The following is a 23580-nucleotide window of genomic DNA, read 5'->3' on the forward strand; positions in this document are numbered from 1 at the left end:
CAACATTATTAGCTATGAGGGTGATGCAAATTAAAACCACAATGAGACAGCACTACATACCTACCACCTATCAGAACATCTAAATAAAAAGATAGTGATGACATCAAACCCTGGCACAAACAATGAACCACTGGATCACTCATTCACTGCACATGATATAAAATGGTGCAGCCACTCTGAGAAACATTTTGGCAATTTCTTAAAAAGTGGGCAGGCAATTATCAAAGAATCCAGCAGTTGGACTCATTGGCCATTGTCACAGAGAAATGAGGAATTTACATTTACACAAAAACCTGTACACAAATATTTATAGCAGATCTACTTGTAAAAGCACAAAACTGGAAATGATCCAGTTGTCTTTAAATAGGTGAATGATTAAATAAAGTATGTATATGGAATGCTACTCAGAAAGAAGAATGAATCAAGTATTGATGCACACAACAACTTGATGTATCTCAGGGAAGTCAATCTCAGGTCATCACAGAAAGTGTGCTTCAATTCATGTAACATTCTTGAAATAAGAAAATAAAGGAGATGGAGAAGAGAGCAGTGCTTGCCCCCGTTAGAGACTGGGGGCGAAGGATGTAGCTATAAGAGGGGGGCATCCAGGGAGCCTGAACAGTTCATCCTGACTGTGGTGATGGCTGGTTACATGAGTCTACACATAGACACGATGGCAGAGAACTCTACACATACACACACACACACACACACACACACACACACACATGAATAAAGGTACAACTGATGAAATCTGAAAAAGCCTTATGGGTGATACTGATGTCAATTTCCTGGTCTTAATGTCACACTATCGTTATGTGAGATGAAGGGCATGTGAAACCTCTCTATACATTTTATAGTTACCTGCAATCTACAATATTTAAAACATAAATAAATAAATAAATAAATAAGGGAAGAGAGGAGGAGAAGGAGAAGGAGGAGAAAGGAAGAGAGGAGAGGGGAGGAAGCCACGTGGCAGGATGTGCTAAATGACCACCTGGTCCATGTATTGTGTGCAGGAAGGAGCCCATGATGATAAGTAACTTCAGTAGGTGCACGGAGACCCCATTACTTACCAGGTAGCAATGGTCCTCAGTAAATGGGTGTTGTTTGTTCATATGACAATTATCAAGGAAAGTTCATATACTCCCTAAAACAGGTTATCAATAAACAAATTGTCATTAGACCAGACATTTCGTTGGTTTTGACAGAGGAGAAGGATTTTTAGGAAGAGTTATTCAGCTTAAAAATATTCTTATTTTGGTACAGATGCTCCTCATTTAAAGATTTTTAAATATGGGGGCGCCTGGGTGGCTCAGTCTGTTAAGCGTCTGCCCTCAGCTCAGGTCATGATCCCAGGGACCTGGAATCCAGTCCCACACTGGGCTCCCTGCTCAGTGGGGAGTCTGCTTCTCCCTCTCCCTGTCCCTCTGCTGCTCCCCCTGCTTGTGTTCTCTCGCACGCTCACTCACTCTCTCTCTCTCTCTTTCAAATAAATAAATAAAATCTTTAATTTTTTTTAAATGTGAGTGAGTTACATGAAATGATGTGAATACTGGCATGATAGTTGGTGTGTGGTATTTAAATGCGGATGGGGTGTTTGTAGCTGACGCGCACACAGCTGTCTTGCCAACCTTGGGGACCGGGCCACCACCCCCTCTACCAAGTCATGTTCCATCTGTTTCCAGGGCAGATAGAGTTGATGAAACATGTGAGGCCCTGACCATTCACAGCTAATTTCTTTCCTGCTAATAAAATTACAAAAGCAAATCTATTGATATTTGGGTCAAGGTTTTGAAAATGTTAAAGACACAGAGACTTAAAATCTTATCTTACTGGTCACGACCCACTGGTGTGTTCCTGAAATCACTTAGATCTCCAACCAGCACTTGTTAAAAAATGAGACTAAATTGAATAAAATAGAAAATGTTAAAGATCTTGGCTTATATTAGAGATAAGTAGTGTTTTGTGGAACTTTTCTTAATTAGGGGTGCACATACACACACATGTACGCTGGGTAGTGGTGTCAAAAAGATTAAAAATAATTATAAAGTATATATTGCAGAATAAATACATGTTTAATAAGCAGATTAATGATTGCTCTCACATTTTTAATTTGCCTGATTCTGCTCCTGAATGTGAATTTACCAAGACCCAATATGCCCATGTTAGCTTATTAAATGTTGAGTTTGAGGGTCCCTGAGAAAGTTTAATGTGGTGATGTTTATCAAAGGCCTTTGTAAACTCTCCAGCTTTGCCCAGATGTGTGGGCTTCTGCTGCCGGTACCCTTGGAAAACTGAAAATGTTCGTAAGGGCAGCATTTTTAAGCACTTGGTGCTTGGTGGGTTTTAGGCCTGAGAAAGTGGAGGGTACAAGCGATGCAGTTCAAAGGCCAAGCTGTAACTTCCCACTGCGTCACCGTGAGCGGTCCCGCCCCTGGCCGATGTGTCATTTCTCTGCAGACCAATTTCATTGTCAATTTCCAGGTGGATCACAGCTTCCCAGACTTTCTTCTGTTACCAGCAGAGCCTGTCCTAGAGGAATCACCAGGTCTGCTCTGGAGATTTACATTTGCCCCTCATCTCCATGGCCCTGGACTTGTCAGCCAGTGGGTGGGGGTCAGGTGCACCACGCCAGCCATGGGCAACACTGTAGCTCAGGTCAGGTGAGGCCCACCGTAATCCACAGTGCTGGCTCTGTTGATCCGAGTGCTGGGATTCTGGGTAAAGGGCCTCTGGGGAGTGGTCAGTGCCTGGGGAGATATTGGGGTATCCGACCCAACATGTGGCCAGTAGTCAGAGCCCTCTGTCTCCCTCCCTCTTAGGCTGCCAGAGGGTCAAATGATGAGACTTCTCCCATTTGACAGATGGGAAGACTAAGGCTCAGGGGACCAAGACAGTAGTTTACCCTGCAGAATCAGCAGATGGCCAACTTTAAATTCAATACCAGGTATTCAACCTACATACCCTAGCCCACTTCTATAACACCAATGATTCAGGCACCTTGCTCACTTGTGACTGTCATCTAGAGCCCCTGGGAAGCACAGCATAGAAATCCCTACCTGTAGCCTTGAAGGCTGGTGGGCGCTGGAAGCACAAATGCATGAGTATGTCCAAGATCTAGGAAGAAAGCTAAGAATTGAATTGCCCACTATTTTCAAGAGGCTCTACATTCATGTCTGTAATTATTCACACCTGTCATGCCAAGGCAACAGAGAGGGCATGTGCTAGACCCATTGGAAAAATAAGAAAAATAAGGGATGGGACATGTTCAAGGTCACAGGCAAATGAGCCCAAAGCCATGATCCAGGCTGCAGGACCCATGAACCAGGCAATAGGGCCAGGGAGGGCTTGAGAAGCTTCCTGAGCTCTGGAAGGAACTGTGGACTTACCCTCCCCTTCCCTGCATCCCTTTTCATCTCTCCTTGGAGTCTACAGAGCACATTTTTTGGTGAAGCAAAACCCAATTTCACAAATTATATATTACAAAATATGTTGCATCTCAGTCTGCTGGGTGTGCATAATACATATGGCCTCTTTAATATTTCCCCGGCTTCTCTGTTGATGAGCTAGAGACGTCCAAGAAAATGTACATTTTTACTTTAATTGAATCTGGGGACACACTGGTTGGTGGGGGAGGGGTGTGCAGGCAGCAGTTTCTGTCACGTATTCATGCAGTACATGAACCTTAATGGCCTCCCGTTCCATGTGACAAGAGCACATGTGTCTTTAGGTTTTATGGGAACCAAGCATTCCACTGAGCTGAGACGTGTCTCTGTAGAGCGAACATCCGGTGGGTGATTTCCCAAGCACCCCCTGCCGGGAGCTCCTTACGTTTTTCCCTGCAGATCCCAAGCGGATTCACACTGTTGTGGCCCATCTCTGCTTGCTGATGCATTACAAGGCTGTTTCAGCATGCATGCATTTTAGGGGATGCGCACACTTTTGCTGACCGTGGTCCCATCTGAATAATAGCTAATAATAGTACCGGGAGGTCACAGAGGTTTTCCTGGGAAGCAGATAGAAAAATGCTCTGGCTCTTTGCCATGCAAAGCTAATCTGACTTCTTTTCTGTAGATAAACTCATTTCAACCCAGAAGCTCTTTTTGTGCAATAATATTTCCTTATAGTGGATTAAATTTAAGAAGATGAAAGCGACACTCATTTATTTTTCATGTTTATCCATTTTGGATGAAAGCCTTCCTTGGAAGAAAATGCGGTGTTACGGGTCCCCTCATGGGTTTTGGTCAAGGCCACGATGGTACAGGGTTCCCCCAGAGCCTTGGGGTCCTAGATCATACCTCTAATGAGGGGTCAGAGACCAGGGACACGACCAGCTCACCCAGTGCCTGTGCCCACAGCCCCCTCCCGGGATAAAGGATACTGGGAGCAGCAGGTCCTGCGGAAGACTCTCACGGCTGGTGGCCACAAGGCCTGCTGCCACGGAACCCATAGCCCGAGCCGCAGGGAGCACCTGGGTGCTCCCAGCCTTGAGGGCTGCATGCAGTTCATCTCCTGGCACTCACCCTTGATCTGTGTTTTCCAAACTTCACAACAAAACTTCAAGAAAAAACTATTAGCTGTAAATTAGATATTCTGGTGGAAGCCTAGAATTATTTTTCAGGACAGAGGGCTCAATTTCCCGCTCTCAGGTGTATGATTAAAATCAATTAAATCACTCTTCCAATGTCAGCCGCAAGATTCTCCTGACAAATGAAATTATGCGAGGAAAGTGTTCTCTTCCCTCTCCAGCCTTCCCAGCCGCGCTCACACCGCACGGGAGATCAAAATGCTCAGCTCCGGGATTTCCGAGATATTTTCCACAAGAACAGGAGCAATCCCCGGACCCCTGTGTGAGTCGACGCGGAGGTCTCTGGTGGCCAGATTTGATGGCCTCTGTATGTGGAGATAGATTCGCAGCTAACGAACAGGAAACGCGACTAGGGAAATTTAACCATTTGGGGGCTGAGCCAGGCTTCTTTACATAAATGAATGTTTTCTTGGCAGGAATGTGAACGGGCCCTTCAAATTTCAGGATGTAACCTTTGCATGTCTCTTTTTATGCATGAGACAATCTTCGATGCATTTTTCTTCCTGAAAAAGCTCTGTCTTATCAGCCCCAGAGGTCGTTGGTGGATTTTAAACCAACCCAGAAGCCCCCTGATGGCTTCCCCTCCTTCCAGAGAGTCTGTGGGTTTAGCACAATGCAGCCTGCACTCGACCTGAAAGTCAAACCAGAGAGCTCTCTTCAAGGGAAAACATAAAGTAGCATATTCCCAGGGAGATCAGTAGTTGAGGGACAAAGATTTCTCATTGACAGAGGTGCTCAGATGCAGTTCCACGCTACCTTCAGCAAATTATTTACCTCTTAATTTGTTAAAACATATGGGCTTAGGTGTGACTTTTGCCCAAGAGACATTCATTGATATTATATGCTCATTTGGTTTGGCTTTTTTCTTTTTCCCCATTGAGGATTGAACAAATGTTTGCTGCATTCTGGAAGTTTCTTCCCTCTCTCCCTCCCTCTCTTCCTCTCTCCCTGCCCCAGCTCATGGGGGAAGCCTTGCCGTGTGATGGCTTTTGTTCCTACACTCTGTTTCCAGTCCAGGGCATCACCCCAGAGCATGCACCTATGGAGGGCACACCCAGTCCTGAATGCCTGGTGAGCAGGTCCCATTTTCTGTGCCCCTTTGCTGGCTCTGTGTCCCCCCACTCCCTGTCCCCAGCTCCGTGAGCACCCCCTTTCCCCTCCAGTCTGAATTCAGGCCTCCACACCAGGGCTATCCCAGCCATGTTCCAACAAGGTTCATCTCAAGAGTCACCACCCCATTCTACTCCCTTAGCATTCCCATGTCCTTGTGCAGGAAGCCCAAATCCCCACAGATATTACCACTGCTCTTGCTCCCCACATGCCGTGAACTGGCCACACAGCACTGGGACAGCCCTCAAATGTCCACTGCTGTCCTCAACCCAGTCATCTGCAATTGCCATTCTGTCTGGAATGCCTGACCTCTGGTCCATCTTGTGAACCCTTGGCCTTTGGTCAAAGAAAGATTCATGTGTAGACTGGGGGTAAGCGGACAGAGACTGTGTGGTGAGCCTGGGTATGACATTTGGCTCTAAGACTCAACCTCGGATATGTCCCTCATGGAGATGCGTGACCTCCCAAAGGCCCGGTCTCATCAGCATCACAGCCATGACAGCATGCCTACCCCTCTGGGAGAGGGTCTCAGCGCAGATCCCACCTGGACAATTCCTCGATGGGCACAATTGAAGCCTAACATACCTTGGTGGCCCTCAGTGGACCCACTCAGATGCTCCCAGGCAGTGAAGCACTTGGTCGTCTGCACGATTTTGTTGGAGAGCCTTATTGCATGTCTCTGCAGCCTGAAGCGTTCTGGGAGGCATGGGCATTTGGTACATGCCTATCGTTTATTCTTATAGTATTGAGCAGTGCCTGGCACCTGGTGAATGTCAGTAAGAGCTTCCTATGGAGGGAAATGAATGCATGAATGTTAAATTTTCTGAAATTTCCAAACTTTACTATGAAATAAGAGTGGTCCAATGCTGCACAGATCTCCCCATTTTAGATCTGAACATTTTAAGAATAGTTCCTTCAGCAGGAGCTCAGCCGATGGGATTCCAGGTCTAAATAAGTCCTGCTATCCACCTGCAGCTGTTGAGTGTAGAGGAGACCCCCCCGAGGGCAAGGTCGCTGGCCCCAGGGTAGACAGAGTCAGGAGACTGTCAGAGCCTTCTTCGTTGGGCAAACGGAGGCCATAGTAATAGTGATGACCTCCTCCTCCTGTGCCAAAGCCAGTCCCGACCAAGTCCTCTGACAACTTCCAAGTGCGTTTTGAACCCATCCTTTTTCATCCGTTTGAGCTGCAAACACATCTGCCCGGCCCCCAGCCCCATATGTCTTCACTGGATTACAGTAAGAGCCCCCAGTGAACTTCTTGCTTCTGTTCTTGCCCACTCCTGACCCTGCAGTGACCCACTCTCCCTCAGATGCCTCCCACCCCACTAAATCCCTTTATAGCTCTGCGTCTCTCTGGAAATGAAACCCAGGCCCCTCACCCTGGCCTGAAAGATTGTTTCAACGGGGCATTTGAGCATGGTTTCATCTTCTCATTTGTTTACTGGCATTTCTTCTGGGAATTTCCTCTGAGGATCGTTTCAACTTGGAAATTTGTGGGTTTTCAGCTTAATTTTAGAGATCTTTACATATTAATTATGTTAGCCCTCCGTGGTCATCTGCCTTTGACCTCTCTGAAATTGTCAAAGAGTCTTGCATTTTAATTTTGATGTAGTTCTGCTTCCTTTTACTCTCCTATCTGGTCTCTGCCATTGGCTAAGTATTTAGAAAGTCCGCAGATGGGACACCTGGGTGGCTCAGTCGGTTAAGCGTCTGCCTCCGGCTTGGGTCATGATCCCAGGGTCCTGGGAGTGAGCCCCACGTCAGGGTCCCTACTCAGCAGGGAGTCTGCTTCTCCCTTTCCCCCTGCTTGTGCTCTCTCTTTCTCTCTCTCTCAAATAAATAAATAAATAAAATCTTTAAAAAAGAAGAAAGATAGTTCACAGATGCCTTCAGGTTATGAAAACATTTCCTGTGTGATGCTTTCATAGTTTGGCTGTTGATAATATACAGGTAGATAGAGATGTATATATGTGTTAACCTCAGTGAACTAGTTTTCGTAATAGCATTTATTAAATAGACTATCCTTTACCTGTTGATTTAAAATTCCTTTGTCCTTTTTAAATTCTGGATCTCCCTCTGTCTCTAGAGGTTTTCTTCTCATCCATTGATGCATCTGTCCTTCTGAACCTTGTACCACATTTTAATGATTGCATCTCAATAATAAGTTTTAATATTCTCCACTAATGTTTCTTCCTTTTCAACATTTTCTGAATGATTCTTGTAGGTCCTTTTTACCAGGTGAATTGTAGAATAATTTTGTTTAGTTCTCCACTCCCCAAAAATAACTTTCCTAGAGAAGAATATTACTCAATATTAAAAAGGAATATGCTATCTACACACACCACAACGTGGATAAATCTCAAAATAATGATTCTGAGGAGGGATGCCTGGGTGGCTGAGTTGGTTAAGCATCTGCCTTCAGCTCATGTCATGATCCCAGGGTCCTGGGATCGAGGCCCATGTCAGGATCCCTGCTCAGCGCGGAGTCTGCTTCTCTCTCTCCCTCTGCTCCTCCTCACTGCTCATGCTCTCTCTCAAATAAATAAAATCTTAAAAAAAATATTATTATTCTGAGGAGAGGAAGGCAGACCAAAAAAAAGGTGGATACTGTATAATTCCATTTACGTAAAATCCAGGAAAGGCAAACTACTCTTCTATTAGTATACTTAATTTGACATTTTGACAGGATTTTTGTACCTCTAGTCAAAAGTAAAAGTGATCAATAGTTTTATTTCTATGTGTGTGTGTGTCATCTTTGTGGATTTAGACATGAGAGGTTACTCCATTCTTATCAAATGAATCCATAGACTGTAGCACCTGGTACAGAAAAGGCCTAGGTCAGTCGGGAGGCCCAGAAAGTAGAGGAGGTACAGATGCCTTAGTTGTGGGGTTGGGGGGAATCCCCCAGGGATCCGAGGGGAGGAGCCAGGGTTCCGGGCAGTAGGGAGGCACTGCGCTGGGTGGTCAGGCTGGGGGTCTTACCAATTGGCAAGAAATATTTTAACAACGATTATAGACTGAACGCGAACCCTCAAAATGGAGCTTAACCTGTTTCTAACCCTAGTCCCGATGCCTTGCTGAGCCAGCCACAGGGCCACAGAACTTACATGGTTGCTCCACAGGGCAGATGTAAGCACCTCGGGAGGCCCCCAGGAACAAGCAGATTCTCAGCACCCTGTCAGCAGAATAATCGAGACTGAGATAACTTTTTTCCAATTTCTTCCATCATTACTGGGCAATTCAGTTTTGTTACTTCATCTTTTTCTAAAATGCATTTATTTTATTGAGATTTTTGAATTCCTTAGCATGCATCTGTGCAGACAATGTCTTGTAATTTATTAAAATTGCCAGGGTGCCTATCTGTTTGTATTTCCTCTCTTTTCTTCCTTATTATACCACCTAGGATTTTGTCTGTTTCACAAGGTTCCTTTTTTAGTGTTTATCACGTCAGCTTTTGACTTATCAGTGCTATCTTTTTGTTTTCTGAATTATTAATATCTGCTCTTATCTTTTTAATTGTTTTTGCAATTTTAATTATGAAGTACTTCAAACATACAGCGTAGAGCTGAGGATCATATAACAGATGCCCATTAAAGTGCCATACAGATATTAAGGAATGCAAGCTTTGCCATATTTACTTCCAGTCCTAAGTTTTCATAAAATAAGTCTTTCTAGATACAGTGAAAGCCATTGTTCCCACCACTACTGCCTTCTCTCGCCCGAAGGGCCATCACACCCTTGAAATTGCTGGGTGTCCATCCATCTCGGATACATTTATGTATATCCATGAACAACACGTATGTTTTTCTGAAGTCTGAGCAAATGGCAAAATACACTGAAGATTCGTTTACAACTTGGTTTTTCACTTGGCATGATTTCAAGATTCACACACATTGCTCTAGTTCATTCCAACTCCCGTATCTATTCTATTATATATATATGTATTCTATTAATATAATAAGTGATGTATCCATTCACTCTACCATCCTTCTGAACATGTTCCCATGCACCTGGGGGAGGAATTCTCAAGGTTATGCACAGAGGAGCCGAATTGCTGGATCGAAGAGTAAGCTCATCTTCCACACACATAGATGTTGCCAAACTGCTCTTCAGTATGGTTGATACATCCGCCCCTTGTGCTGATTCCTAAACAGAGGGAGGCCAATCATTTATTGTCAAACCAGGACACTTTGAACAAGGAAGATAGTCTCTGTGGATAATTATGCTGGACCAGAAGCATGAACCTGAGGGGTCCCGGTCGAGCCAAGACACAGAGCCAGCCACCAACTGCGTGGCTCCTATCTCTGCACAGAGCCTCCCAGCAAATGTTTAACTTTGCCATCTCATGGGTCTGGAATGATGATACCTCCTTGTTTCACTGATTTTCATTTCCTTGACTACCAGCAGGTTGAGCAATTGTCTTTCATTCTACAGGCCTTATTGTCCACTCAAGAAATGCCCAGCCCTGTCCTTGGTGCCAGGAGAGAAGGAGTGAGCAGCAGAGATGAGGAGTCTAGACTCCCAGAGCTCACAGTCTACTCCAGGGAAAGACGTGGTCTTTTCTCTTTATCTGTTGTTACTTCATTTCTGGCAGCATTGAGCATCATGAAGAGGAATCATGCTGGGTCAGGAGCTGCAGGGATGGGATGGGGAGCACCTTGGAAAGGTGGGGGTCACTGGGGAGATCTCACTGAGAAAGACAGAGTGAAACAAAAGCCAGTGTTCCAGGCTCTGGGGTCCCAAAGAGTGAGTGTTTATACCTGAAGAAAGGGGTAAGAAGTGATTTTGGAGAGGAAGCCAGAGGCCAGATCCTGTAGACTCTTAACCATGGCGAGGAGTGTTTGCTTCCTTCCCCCCCTAAGGGGGACTGGAAAACCTGGAGGGTTTTACAGAGAACGGAGCTAGCCCACATGGGGATGTTTACAGAGCCATGGGATGGAGGGAAAGAAGGAGGCCGGGCAAGGATTACCTGAGTCCTACAGGGGGCCAACAGGACTCTGTGGTGGCCATGGAAGCCCAGGTGTGGGAACCAGTGTCCTCTGGCACATGCTTTAGAAGCCGAACTAACAGGATTTGCAGAAGAATACCTTGTGGATTGCAGGAAACAGAGGAAGCAAGACTAATGATTAGATTTTGAGATGAAGAACTGGACAAGGATCCTCTTCTGGGAATTGTCCGTAACCTTTGCCTGCCTTTCGCTTGGGGTTTCAACCAGCTTTTTGTGAATTCTGCAAATTTTTCTGTCAGTGTTTGATATTCATCATTTATCGGTTGTAAGGTTGCAGGTACGTTCTAGTCTGTTAGGCATTTTTTTTTTGTTTTACCTTATATGTCGATAAATTTATGGTCTGGGACCGTTGTTGTTTTGTTGAATGTCTCTAGATGAAAATAGAAGGAAATCTTCATGGAGTTGGGTTTGTTCTTCACACAGAGGATTGAATCCACCTGCAATTTAAGTGTTTCATTAGATACAATGTAGGGATCAATCCTTATTTTTTTCTATGAGAATTACCATTAGCTCTAGTGCCATTTATTTAAAAATCCTCTGTTTCTCCCAATCTTACCACCATCATTGTCATCCGTTGTATATGAAATAGTATTCAACTATATGGATACTCTTACAGACTTTCTATCTTGTTTCCTTAGTCTCTTTTTCTACCTGTGTACAAATAGTAAGGCCTGGTATCTGTAGATTTCCCCAACTAATGTTTGTCTTGGCCCTCAGCCATTGACAAACTAGTCAAAAATTCTGGAGAGCAAGTCTCCAGAAAACCACCCTTGGGATTTTTATTGAAATTGAACATTGTTTACTGACTCATTTTTTTTAAATTTATTAACTGAGAAATTATCATCTGGTTGGTACTGAGTCTTTCCTTCCATGGACTTTCTATCTCTCCACTATTTGGGCCTAAAATCTTCAATCCAGTTTTAAATTTTCTCCGTAAATGCCTTACTCAAAAAAAGTTTGATTTTTTAAAAATGCCTAAATTTAAGTTATGATTTTGTGGCAATCACCAAAGGACTCTTATATTTACTTGTTGCAGGAATATGGGGATTTCAATTTGGGGGAAGAATTTGATTCTAGTGTAGTAGTTTTGACAATGATGCTAGAGATGCTCTTTAATTTCTGTGTTGATAATTGTATTCGCTGTGATTAGTGACAAATTTTTTTCTTCCTTTTGAATTCTCTGAACATCCCCTCCCTGCCACCGCTGCCCTGGCTGGGGTCTTTACTTTAATGCTTAATAGAGGTAGTGATAGAGGGGCTCTGTCTATTGCTCTTCATTTTTTTAAAATCTAACAGGATCAGCTTCCAGTGTGTTTTAATCAATTTCAAATGTGATGTTTGCTGTAGAATTATTTGGTAGTTAGGTTAAGAAATTTATCTTTTTTTCATAGTTTGCTAAGAGTTTTAATAAAAAATGTGTGTTGGATTTTTTTTTTTTTCTTGAATGTAGGGAGTTGATCACAGAGGTTTTCTCCTCTAAACTGTTAATTTGTCAAGCTGCCTTAATAGATTTTTCTAGTATTAAGCCATCTTTACACTTATGGGATAACACAATATTTTGTTGATTAATTTTTCCTATTTTTTCTATTTTATTAATCATGTAAAAGAGCTAACATTTAGATTTGTTGATCTCTCTTTCTTTTATTCTAATAACTTCTGCCCAGCCATTATTTTGATCTTTCTACTATTATTGTTCTTTTCCTTAATTCTTGAGTTGGCTATTAGTTGTCTTTTGTGGGCTTGAAAAAAAGTGATTACCAGGTGAATATTTCTTTCACAGAAATCCACAAAATATTATTACTATTATTATTTATTGTTGTTGTCAATGTATATTACATACAATGTACAGTTCCAACCTTAAGAGTACCATTGAATTAATATACTTGACCTTTGAATGATGCAAAGTTTAGGAGTTCCAATCCCCTACACAGTCAAAAACCTGCATATAATTTTGATTTCCCCCAAACTGAAATATGAATAGCCCACTGTCACTGGAAGCCTTTTTGAGAACATAACCAGTGGATTAACAAATATTTTATATGTTACATGTATGAGATACTTTATTCTTACAGAAATATAAGGTAGGGAAAGGAAATGTCATTAGGACAATCATAAGAGACAGAAAAACATTTACAGTGCTGTCCTTGTAAAAAGTACGCGTGCGTGTGGACCCCCACAGCTCAAACCCGTGTTGCTCAAGGGTTACCTATAGGAAGGAAGGGTCAGCACATAGTAAATGTTCGTCACCTCAGAAAATCCCTGTGTTCACCTTCCCAGTTAATCCTCCCACAAGTGTTGACATGTAGAATTTTCCTTGGACTTCAGTTCTAAACGTGTTCTAATAATTAGTTTGATTTTTTAAAATTAAGATTTAATTTTTAGAGCATTTTTATCACAGCAAAACTGAGGAGAAGTGCAGAGATTTACCATCTATCTGCTGCCCTTCACCCATGTATAATCTCCCCACATTGACACCCCCACCAGAGGGTACACTGGTCACAGTTAATGAAACTACACCGACACATTTTCATCACAAAGGTCCATAGTTTACACTACGGTTCATTCTTGGTGTTTACATACGATGAGTTGGAAGAAATGTATAATGACATGGATCCATCATGATGGTATCCCATGAAGTAATGCCCTAAACATCCTCTGTGCTCTGCCTATTCACCTCCCCCACTCCCAACCCCGAGCAACCACTGATATGTTCACTCTCTCCAAAGTTTTGTCTTTTCAAAAATGTCATAGAGTTGGAATTATGCACCACATAACCTTTCTTATGGGCTTCTTTCACTTATTAATATGCATTTACGTTTCCTCCATGTCTTTTCATGGCTTGGTACATCTTCTCTTTTTATTTATTATTTATATTATTTAAATATTATTTATGTTGTTCCTTTTGTATATACCAGTTTATTTAACCATTCACCTACTGAAGGACATCTTGGTTGCCTTTAAGTTTTGATAATTATGAATAAAGCTGCTATAAACATTCATGTGCAGGATTTTGTAGGTCTTCAATTTCTACAGGTAAATCCTGAGGAGCAAGACTGATGGACTGTATGGTAAGAGTATGTTTAATTTTGAAAGAAACTGCCCAACTGTCTTCCAAAGTGACTGGGCCATTTTGCATCTTCACCAGCGATGAGTGATAGTCCCTGTTGCTCCACATTCTCACCAGCATCTGGTGTTGTCAGGGTTCTGGATTTTGGTCATTCTAATAGGTGTGTAGTGGTATGTCATTGTTGTTTTAATTTGCACTTTCCTGATAACATGTGATGTGGAACATTTTTTGGTATGCTTACTTACCGCCTGTATATCTTCTTCACTGAAGTGTCTGTTAAGGTCTTTGGCTCATTTTTAATATTTTTATTTGTTTGTTTTCTTATTGCTGCATTTTAAGAGTTTTCTTCTTTTTGTATATTTTAAATAACTCCTTTGTCACATGTGTCTTTGGTAAGTATTTTCACCCAGTCTGTAGCTTATTCTCATTCTTTTGACATTGTCTTCCACAGAGTAGAAGCTTTTAACTTTAATGAAGTTCAGCTTATCAATTACTTATTTCATGGATTGTGACTTTGGCGTTTTATCTAAAAAGGCATCACTGTGCCCAAGATGATCTGGTTTTCTCCTATATTATTTTCTAGGCGACTTATTGTTTTGCATTTTACATTTAGATCTGTGATCCATTTTGAATTAATTTTTATGAAATGTGTAAGGTCTGGGCCTAGATTAGTTCTTTTGCTTTTGTCTTGTTTTTGTTTTTGTTTTTGTTTTTTCATGTAGCTATCCAGTTGTTTCAGCAGCATTTGTTGAAAAAACTATCTTTTCTCCATTCATTGTCTTCCACTATTTTTCAAAGATCAGTTGACTATATTTGTGTGGGCCTATTTCAGGGCTCTCTGATCTGTTCTGTTGATCCATCTGTCTATTCTTTCACCAATACCACACTGTCTTGATTACCATAGCTTTATAGTAAGTCTTGAAGTAGAATAGTGTCAGTCCTCCAGCTTGTTCTTCTCTTTCAATACTATGTTGGCTATTCTGGGGCTTTTGCCTCTCCATATAAATTTTAGAATCAGTTTGTCAATATCCACAAAATAACTTACTGTAATTTTAACTAGAATTACATTGCGTCAATAGATCAAGTTAGGAAGAACTGACATCTTGAAAATATTGAGTCTTCCTATCAATGACTATGGAAACATCTCTTCACTATTTAGTTATTTTATTTCATTCAGCAAAGTTTTGAGGTTTTCTCGTACAGATCTTACACATATTTTGTTAAATTTTTAACAATTTTAAAATTTAGAATTTAAATTTAAAATTTAAAATTAAAATTTAACAATTTTAACTTCAAATTTTTTAAGTGTTAATATAAATGGCATTATGCTTTTAATTTCAAATTCCATTTGTTCATTGTTGGTATATAGGTAAGTGATTGACTGTCATATATTAACCTTGTATCTTGCAAGTTTGCTATAACTGCTTATTAGTTCCAGGCATTTTTGTTGTTGTCTATGATTTCAGATTCTCCACATATGTAATCATGTCATCTACAAACACAGAAAGTTTTATTTCTTTGTTCCCAGTCTATATACCTTTTATTTCCTTTTCTTGTTTTATTACATTAGCTGGAACTTTCACTATGCTGTTGAGAGGAATGGGAAGAGTGGATCTCCTTGCCTTGTACCTGATCTTTGTAAGGAAGCTTTGAATTTCTCACCATCAAGTATGATGTCCAGGGTCTAATGGTCTTGATGAGGGGTAAAGTTAGTGTAAATGTTGTATAAGAGGCCCAGAGACACCGAAGGGCAGAGGTTAAGGGATAGAATCCAAATCTGTACAACACTGGCAACTACAGGTACAGGTAGAAGCACATGGAAACTGAAGGTATGAAAAGTGTTTTGCATGATGTGAAAAAGAACAACAAAGACAGGCTAACTAACTAAATGGAACTAAAGGTTAACTGGCTGGGTTAGGGAAATGCATAGGTAAGTTTTCATCGTCACCTCCAAATGCAAACGGTCTACTGATTTTCAAATGTCTCTTTTTGTTGTTGTTACTGACATTTCAAGGTCTCATTCAATATTTTAACATTTAAACTTAGTTTTACAGAAATAAATTTCAGCTGAGAAATCAAAGTCCCTAGGCATAGGATTACATAACTTTTCTTAGTTCAGGCACTGTCTTTTATTATTGTTTTGAGAAGCTGTAATGAAATTTTATTTCTCTGTACTTGACTTATAGAAATCAAAATTCCCAAGAGGAAAAAAAGTTAAGGAATCCACCAGAGGGAGCTTAGAGTTGGCAAATACCCTTAAAATTCTTTCCTTTTCTCTTTCTTTCTTTTCTTTTTTTTCTTTCTTTTCTTTCTTTCTTTCTTTCTTTCTTTCTTTCTTTCTTTCTTTCTTTCTTTCTTTCTTTTTTTCTTTCCTTCCTTCCTTCTTTCTTTCTTTCTTTCTTTCTTTCTTTCTTTCTTTCTTTCTTTCTTTCTTTCTTTCTTTCTTTCTTTCTTCTTCCTTCCTTCCTTCCTTCCTTTCTTAGAGATCAACACCTCAAAGTATGTTTTGGTTTCCATTTATTTTTACAGTAGTAAATATTTTATTACTTAAAAAGGGAAGCAGTGTTTGTTCTTAATTGTTTTTGATTAAATATGCTAATTACATTTTGGAATACTAATGACACACAGTACTAAATGTTTTAATAATGCAGTGAAGTAAGCTGGCAAATATAACAACAAATTAACCTGAAATGGTTACATAGCTTTCCTCATTTTAAATTGTAATAATACAAAAGAAAGGGAAAAAAAAGTCAAAATTGTGTCATCTAATGTGGAAAGGAAAAACTTTATTAAATAATTCTGGCATTTTAATGTAAAAGAATTCATTAAGAAGCTCATCTCTTCTAGAGCAATGACCTAGAGAACAGTCAGTTGGTTGACTGTTTCTAATCTGTCAGAATTCATGCCCCACAAATCAAGACAAAATCAGTTCCTTGGTGGTGACAAGAGCCCCCCCTCTCCTTGCACAAACATACCTGGTCTACACTGATCCAGAATGTGGGACTGTGCTGTAAGGGACAGCCCATCACCCCGTGGGCACCCCCAGCCCCAGGCAGTCCACCTCAAACCATGATGCAACTTCTCTTTATGTTAATCCAAGTCACGTCATTGTCATCAAGAAGAAGTAAGGAAAATATTTGTCCAGATGTCCACTTGTATTTAACAGAGACCATTCAAAGTTTTTGCTAAAAAGCAACACTGTGCTTTAATCTCTTTCTTTGTTGTCTCATGAAGTGGTTAATACACCCTTGAATCAGTTCCTTATTCTGGGCTGGTATCAGCTTGGAGACAGCAGCAGCTCTGATGAGGACAAAAGGCTACACAATGCAGAGGGACGTGAACACTGCTACAGTCAAAGGGTCTCGCAAAAAAATTAACTTGGAATCCCATCACCCTTTAGAGCAGTGGTTCCAGCTGGCAAAGTCTGGAGACATTTTTGTTTGTCACATCTGGGGTGCTACTCCCTAATAATGAGTAGAGGTCAGAAATGCTGCTAAAAACCCTATAATGCACAGGACCGTCAACCACAGAAAAGTATCCTGCCCCCACTGACAGTAATGCAGCAGTTGGGAAAGCCTGTCTAGATGCAATGACCAAATGACAGCAGGTGTCCAGGAAAGAGAAGCACAGTGGAAGGAATGCGCTAGAACAGGAACTCCATGGGCTAACGGACCCGCCTCCTTTACCATTAAATTGCTCAGGAAATGGAAGGAAAGAAGTAGGGAGAATGTGTGTGAGGGAGGGAGGAAGAGGAAGGAAGGAAGGAAGGAAGGAAGGAAGGAAGGAAGGAAATAAGTCAAGGCCAAAGATTTGAGAGATTTGAGACCCACTAACCAATTGCAATGCATGGATCTTATTTTGATCCTGATTTGAGCAATGAATTGTTACAGATTTATGAGGTTGCCAGGGAATTTTGAACCCTAATTGGATATTTAATGATAGAATTATTGTAAAGTATTAAGGGGAATAATAGCGATAGATAGATAGATAGATAGATAGATAGATATCCTTATTTTTTATATCTTTTTTTAATCCTTTTTATTTTTTACCAGCATAACCTGAAAATTTTATGAGCTTGAGATTTACTTCAAAATATTCTAGAGAAGGGGAGGGCTGGAAAGATGCAGGATATAGATGAAACAGGATCGTTATTGCTTAAGCTGAGCAATTGGTCTATGAGAGCTGATATTTTTCCATTTTTGTAAACATTTGAAATATTCCAGAACAATATATTTTAAGGAAGACTGGTTGGTTCTTTTAATTTTTTGTTGTTTAAATCACAGAGTGCCTCCATCGACTTCAGAGAAAATCTCCCAGGCAGCTGTCCCAGTCCACAGAAGAGTGGCTGCCCAGCAATAGCCCAGCCGGAGACCTGCACGCTCAGGCATGAGGCCCAAGGAGACAGAGCTGGTGCAGAAACCCAGGGCCGGGTGTTGGGAGACATGGCTGGTGCAGTGAGCACCGGCTGCGGCAGCTGTGTCCTCTGAGCCTCGATTTACTCATCTATGAACGGTGACAAGACCACTCAGCAGTGAGATGCCAGTGAAGTCACTGATACGGAGTTATATCGATTGCTGAGCCCCTCACAGATGTGCCCAGGGTTGAGCCTTGCAGAAGGAAGCCTGGTGCTGGTGTTCAGAGAAAAGGGCTGTCATGCCCTTCTCTAGGGGCTCAAAGATGCACAGCCTTGTGGGACCATTGTTAGAAAATGGCTTGAACCCCACAAACAGTGAGGTCCGGGCACCGTCCTGTGTGCTGAGAAGGTGCCATGGGAGAGTTGAGGAAGGCTGACCACACTATGTCTGAGTGTTTGGTGAACCATAGGAACCCATTCACAGACCCTAGAGGGTTCTGGCAGCACTGCTCTGAGAGGCTGGACAAATGAGGAACACCCATGAGGCTGCCAGGTGGCTCCTTCAGCATCAGAAACAGACATGTGACAGGGATGAGGGTCTGATCTGGACAAAAGTGAAAGCCCAGAAAGGCCAATTTGGTGCAGCTTGCCCGAAACTTTGGTTAAAAGATTTGGCCATTTGGCACTAGGGAGCCATTGAATATTTTTAGGCTCAGGAGAGACATGGCCAAACTTACATTTAAGAAGGTTCTGAATATTTTTAGGAGACATATTTAGGTTACAGGTGACAAGTTCTTGAACTATAGCAGGTTTTTTTTTTTTTCCCCTGTAAACTTTTTCTGTAAAGAGTAAGATAATAAAAGTGTAAGTATCTGCAGGACCTGTATGATGGTCCTGCATTAGCCCAATAATGTGCCCAGGCCCGGCACATTATAAAAGCGAGATACAGGGAATTCACATTCTTCTTAGAGTTTATCATTTTTGCAGACTAACAATCTCAGGATGTGGCCCATGAGCACTTAACTTGGCTACCTACATGAGCCAGATAGGGTGACCAAATTGTCCCCATTCACCCAGAATGTTCCATGTGCTAGCTCTAAAGGTCCTGGACCCCAGGAAACCCACAGTTTCAGGCAAACCAGATGGTCTGTCCCTCCGAACTGAGACGACCTTATGGGGTGCTGGGATGTGAACTTTGGGCAGTGCCAAGTCCACACCACTCAGCCCAGGACAGGGAGGACGATGGTCTCCTCTCTGTGTCTGGGTGCATGGGGACCACCATGCCCCAGGGGGTGGTACTTCAGTGACCAGTTTCTCCAAGGACAGTTTGCTCCCGGAGCCCCCCAGGGCTCTGACCTGCTCCGGGCATACCTCTTGCCCAGGTGTCCTCCCGAATCTCCATGATGATCATTCTGATCTTATTCCAGTTAAATATTTACTTTTATTCCTAATTTGTATCCTTTCCTTTAAAAAAGGCCTTCCCAATTGTATACACCCGAGGCCTCATAAAACCTGATTCGCTTCTGGGTCTAGGGCAGTGGGGCAAAGTATTTGACCTCGGGGGTCAGTTCAAAGCCTGGTTTGGCCTCCTCATTTCAGGAGTCACAGATGCACTCCCAGGGCTGTTTCCTGAGTCCCTAGAAGGTGAGACACATAAAGTTCTCATTTGCAAAATTAAGGACATTTATGTTGGACACATGAAGTTTCCCCTTTTCTTGTTAAAACTCCTTTGACTTTGTTCATTAAGCTCGCCATGAGAAAGATCAACCAGTTTAAAAACCTCAGCTTATCTCCACCCCAGTAAAGCCAGCTGTGAGTGTGGACATCGGGCAAGCCGGAGCGCTAGGACTCCGCCACATGCTGGGCCCCCACAGGAGGAAAAGGGCTCCAAGTGCTTTCCGGGGAATGAGACCCTGAAAGCTCCCATTCATAAGCTGCTGAGCAGCCCCGCCCCTTCCAGTGACTTCTGTGGCACCTGAGGTGTTTGCAAGGTGCCAAAAGAAAACACACACTCTAGCCGTTGTAATAAAACAGCCATTCTACCAGGGCACCCTCCGTGATTCAGTTACAAGGCAAACACTCTCACGGTCACGGCTGTCCCCTGCAGGCCAGCGCCCCTTCACCTCAGGATCCTCCTCTGCCTCTCATTTCACAGGGGCCCCAGACGGAAGAGGCCCTTCTAAGGAGGGGGCGGCGATCCACGTTCTCGGCGACCCCATGCCCGTGCCGGGGGAGGCCAGGCCACTGCAGGGCTGGGCTGGGGCAGCTGGGCAGAAGGGGGAAGAACGGAGCATGGCAGGGGGAGGTGAGTGGAAGGAATGGGGAGTTTCTATCCCAGGGAAGTCTGTGGCAGGATCTGAGGGGACCCAAGGACACATCTGACTCTGTGCCTAGTCCGCGGCAACCAAGAATAAATATCAAAGCAACAAATGTGGCTGCTCCCAGGGCCTCAGTTTTCCCACAGGTCAAGGTCTCTGTGAAACAGAGCGTGAAAATGGATGTAGGTACGTCTGAGGTTCATGGGGGAGCAACCCGGGAAAGAAGATCGCAGGGCCGGTCAGGGCAGCCATCAGATCAGGACTTAGAACTGACTTCGTCTCTCTCAGCCCAGGGGCCTTCAGAGCAAGAATTCGGCTGTGGGCAGAGAGATCGGGCCCTGCACCATTGCCCTGTTTGCTATCTGGCTGTAGCTGCCCCTCGAAGGGCATCCCCTGGACCTTAAAGCTGAGGCTGAGCCTGAAGGAAGAGCTGGAGGCTGCTGGCCAAGCATGCACCTCACCACTGGCTGAAGCTCTTTCCTGGAAGGGCAAGGGGGCCAGGCCTCTGTGTCTGCCATGGACACTGGGATTTAGGATTAGGTAAAAAATACAAGAGGGGCGCCTGCGGGGCTCAGTCGGTTAAGCGACTGCCTTCGGCTCAGGTCATGATCCCAGGGTCCTGGGATCGAGCCCCGCGTCGCGCTCCCTGCTCTGCGGGGAGTCTGCTTCTCCCTCTCCCACTCCCCCTGCTTGTGTTCCCTCTCTCACTGCATCTCTCTTTCAAATAAATAAATAAAATCTTCAAAAAAAGAAAAAATACAACAATAATCTGGCCCGGAAGAGAGCCTCAGTACACACAGATGTTGTTCTGAGTTTTCTGAAGAAATAGAGCCATCTGAAGGAGGTAAATCCCAGGCGTTCCTGGGACATTTGGAACCTGTAGCAAGGATTTCTTGCTGGTCAGTTAATCAGAGGACCATCCGTTTTGGATGAAGACTCCAGCTTGGTTCTCACCGCTACTATGGTCCTAAGGCAGCCACGGCCCATTCTGCCCGAGCAGGTGCAGCGGGAGCCGCTCTGCGTTCTGTCGCCACTGCCGCTCCCCACCCGGGGAGGTTGGTGCTCCCTCTGACACCCCCTCACAGCTGCCATGGGAGGCACACAGCCCTTGAACTCCAGGCGTGCCGTTAGCGCCATGGGGACAGAGACCTCTGCCACTGTCTTCGCCACCGCATCCCCAGGGCCCGCCAGGCGCCGGCAGCTGACAGAGAATTCTTGAACTGAACTGATGGTAACTAAAATTCGCGAACAGCTGTAGCTGTGAGAACATCCTTGACTCTGAGACAGGACGGCACAGCACCCTCAGGTCCAGATGCAGAGACCCTAAAACAAAATTAGTAACTACCAATGGAAGAAACATTTATTGACCCTGTAAAGGCCATTTACCAGAAATGCTGGGTAGCCGACGTTGCACGTAACCGTGGAGTGTGGTGAGTGATCCCGCTCCCGAGGGAACCTGCCCCTCCACGAACACAGACTTTTGCCATATTCTTCTCTCGTGATCTTAACCATCAGCTAAGACAAGGAAAAGAAAAAAAAAATAGGAAGAAGGAAGTACAAAATCTCACTATTTGTCTACCTACGAAAAAGTCCAAAAATTTCAATTAAACCATTAATGTTGAGATATTTTACTATTAATTTTGTACAGAGCCGCTTTCCTGATCTTCCTTGTTTGCCAGTTGTAAAAAGAGGTGAACTCCAGAGCCTATAAGCTGTGCCTTCTCCCCTGTGAGCAGACAGAAAAAACTCAACCTCACCAGTGAACCAAGAAATAAAAACTTTCAGCATAATGGGCCAAAGATCTTGGCCTCTCACACTGACACACTTTCTTAAGGTAGATTGTGGAAAACCGGTGGTTTTCCTACTGTTGGGGCAGTGCACGTTTGTCAAACCATTTGGGAGGGCACATTTGTGAATGAGTGTATTTTATAAGCAAACGCTTTTGGTATCTTTCCTATGGAAGTGTTACCGTGAGACTGTTAATAGATATGTACAAGGATAGCTTTGCAATCACATGTGGAAAAGCAAAAATCTCAATGAACCTAAATTTTCGATCCCTCAGGACTAAGTTAGAGCACATTCATATAAGGGAATGCTAGGCAGGCAGCTCTTTTGTAAGGCTGAGGCAGCTCCATCTGGCCTGCCTGTGAGGGATGTCCACAATGTTTGTTAAATAGAAACAAACAAAATACAGATTGCACAATGAGATATATTGGTATGATTTCATTTCTGTTTAGAATATATAGTATACATACATATACATATGCATGTGGGAATATATAATATATGCATATATATAAGATACATTTATAAAATCAGAAAGGCTACATTCCCACCTATCAATAGTTCTTATCTCTCGGTTGTGGGGGCTGGAAACTGTACCTTTTTTATACAGTTTCCTGTTGTTTAAATAACTCTGCAATGAGCGTGTGTTCTTTTCTTTTAAAATAAATATTAAAAAGTTAAATTCTTGCTGCCAACTGTTTCTGCCGTTGCTGTTATTCTGGTTTATTATGTATTTGCTTATTTTTATGATTTGTCCTTTTCTCCAACAAGTGGTCTCCCAGGGGACAGTCCCTTGGGAGAGTTGGGGCAGCAGGTGTTACCCAAGTTAACTCTTGGTGGGTCGGGCCAGGCAGAGAATTAGCACCACGGGCTTGCGGGGTCCTTGCTCTCTGTCCACATGTGCTCAGCAACAAGGGCAGGGGACAGTTCAGTCAGCTTCGGACCTGCTCAGGTCTGCTCAGCCCCCTTCCGGGTCCCTGCATCTAGCAGACGGTGGAAGGGGGCCTTTGTGCACTCCCCCGCCCAGAGGACCGGGAACAAGAATTTCAGGACCCCCTTACAGTCTTGACTCTGCACTGGGGCTTAGTTTGTGCTGAGCCCAGGTGAACTTGACATCACGGTTCCACCTTCTAAACACCAGCCACATTTACACACTTACGTAAGTTTACACGAATGCATGCATGAGATGATAGAGAACATGTATGTGTGTGTATATATATGCATATATATATATATATACATATATATATAGTTTTTTTTCATTTTCATGTGGGTCTTTTTTTTCATTTTTACTTGACTCCTTCCTCCCTCTCCTCCTCCTCACACATCACCCCAGCACATGTAACA

This window comes from Eumetopias jubatus, unplaced genomic scaffold, assembly GCF_037043125.1.
Source record: "Eumetopias jubatus isolate StellerSeaLion01/CBP00866 unplaced genomic scaffold, mEumJub1_p1.0 scaffold_17, whole genome shotgun sequence".
Classification (NCBI taxonomy): Eukaryota; Metazoa; Chordata; class Mammalia; order Carnivora; family Otariidae; genus Eumetopias; species Eumetopias jubatus.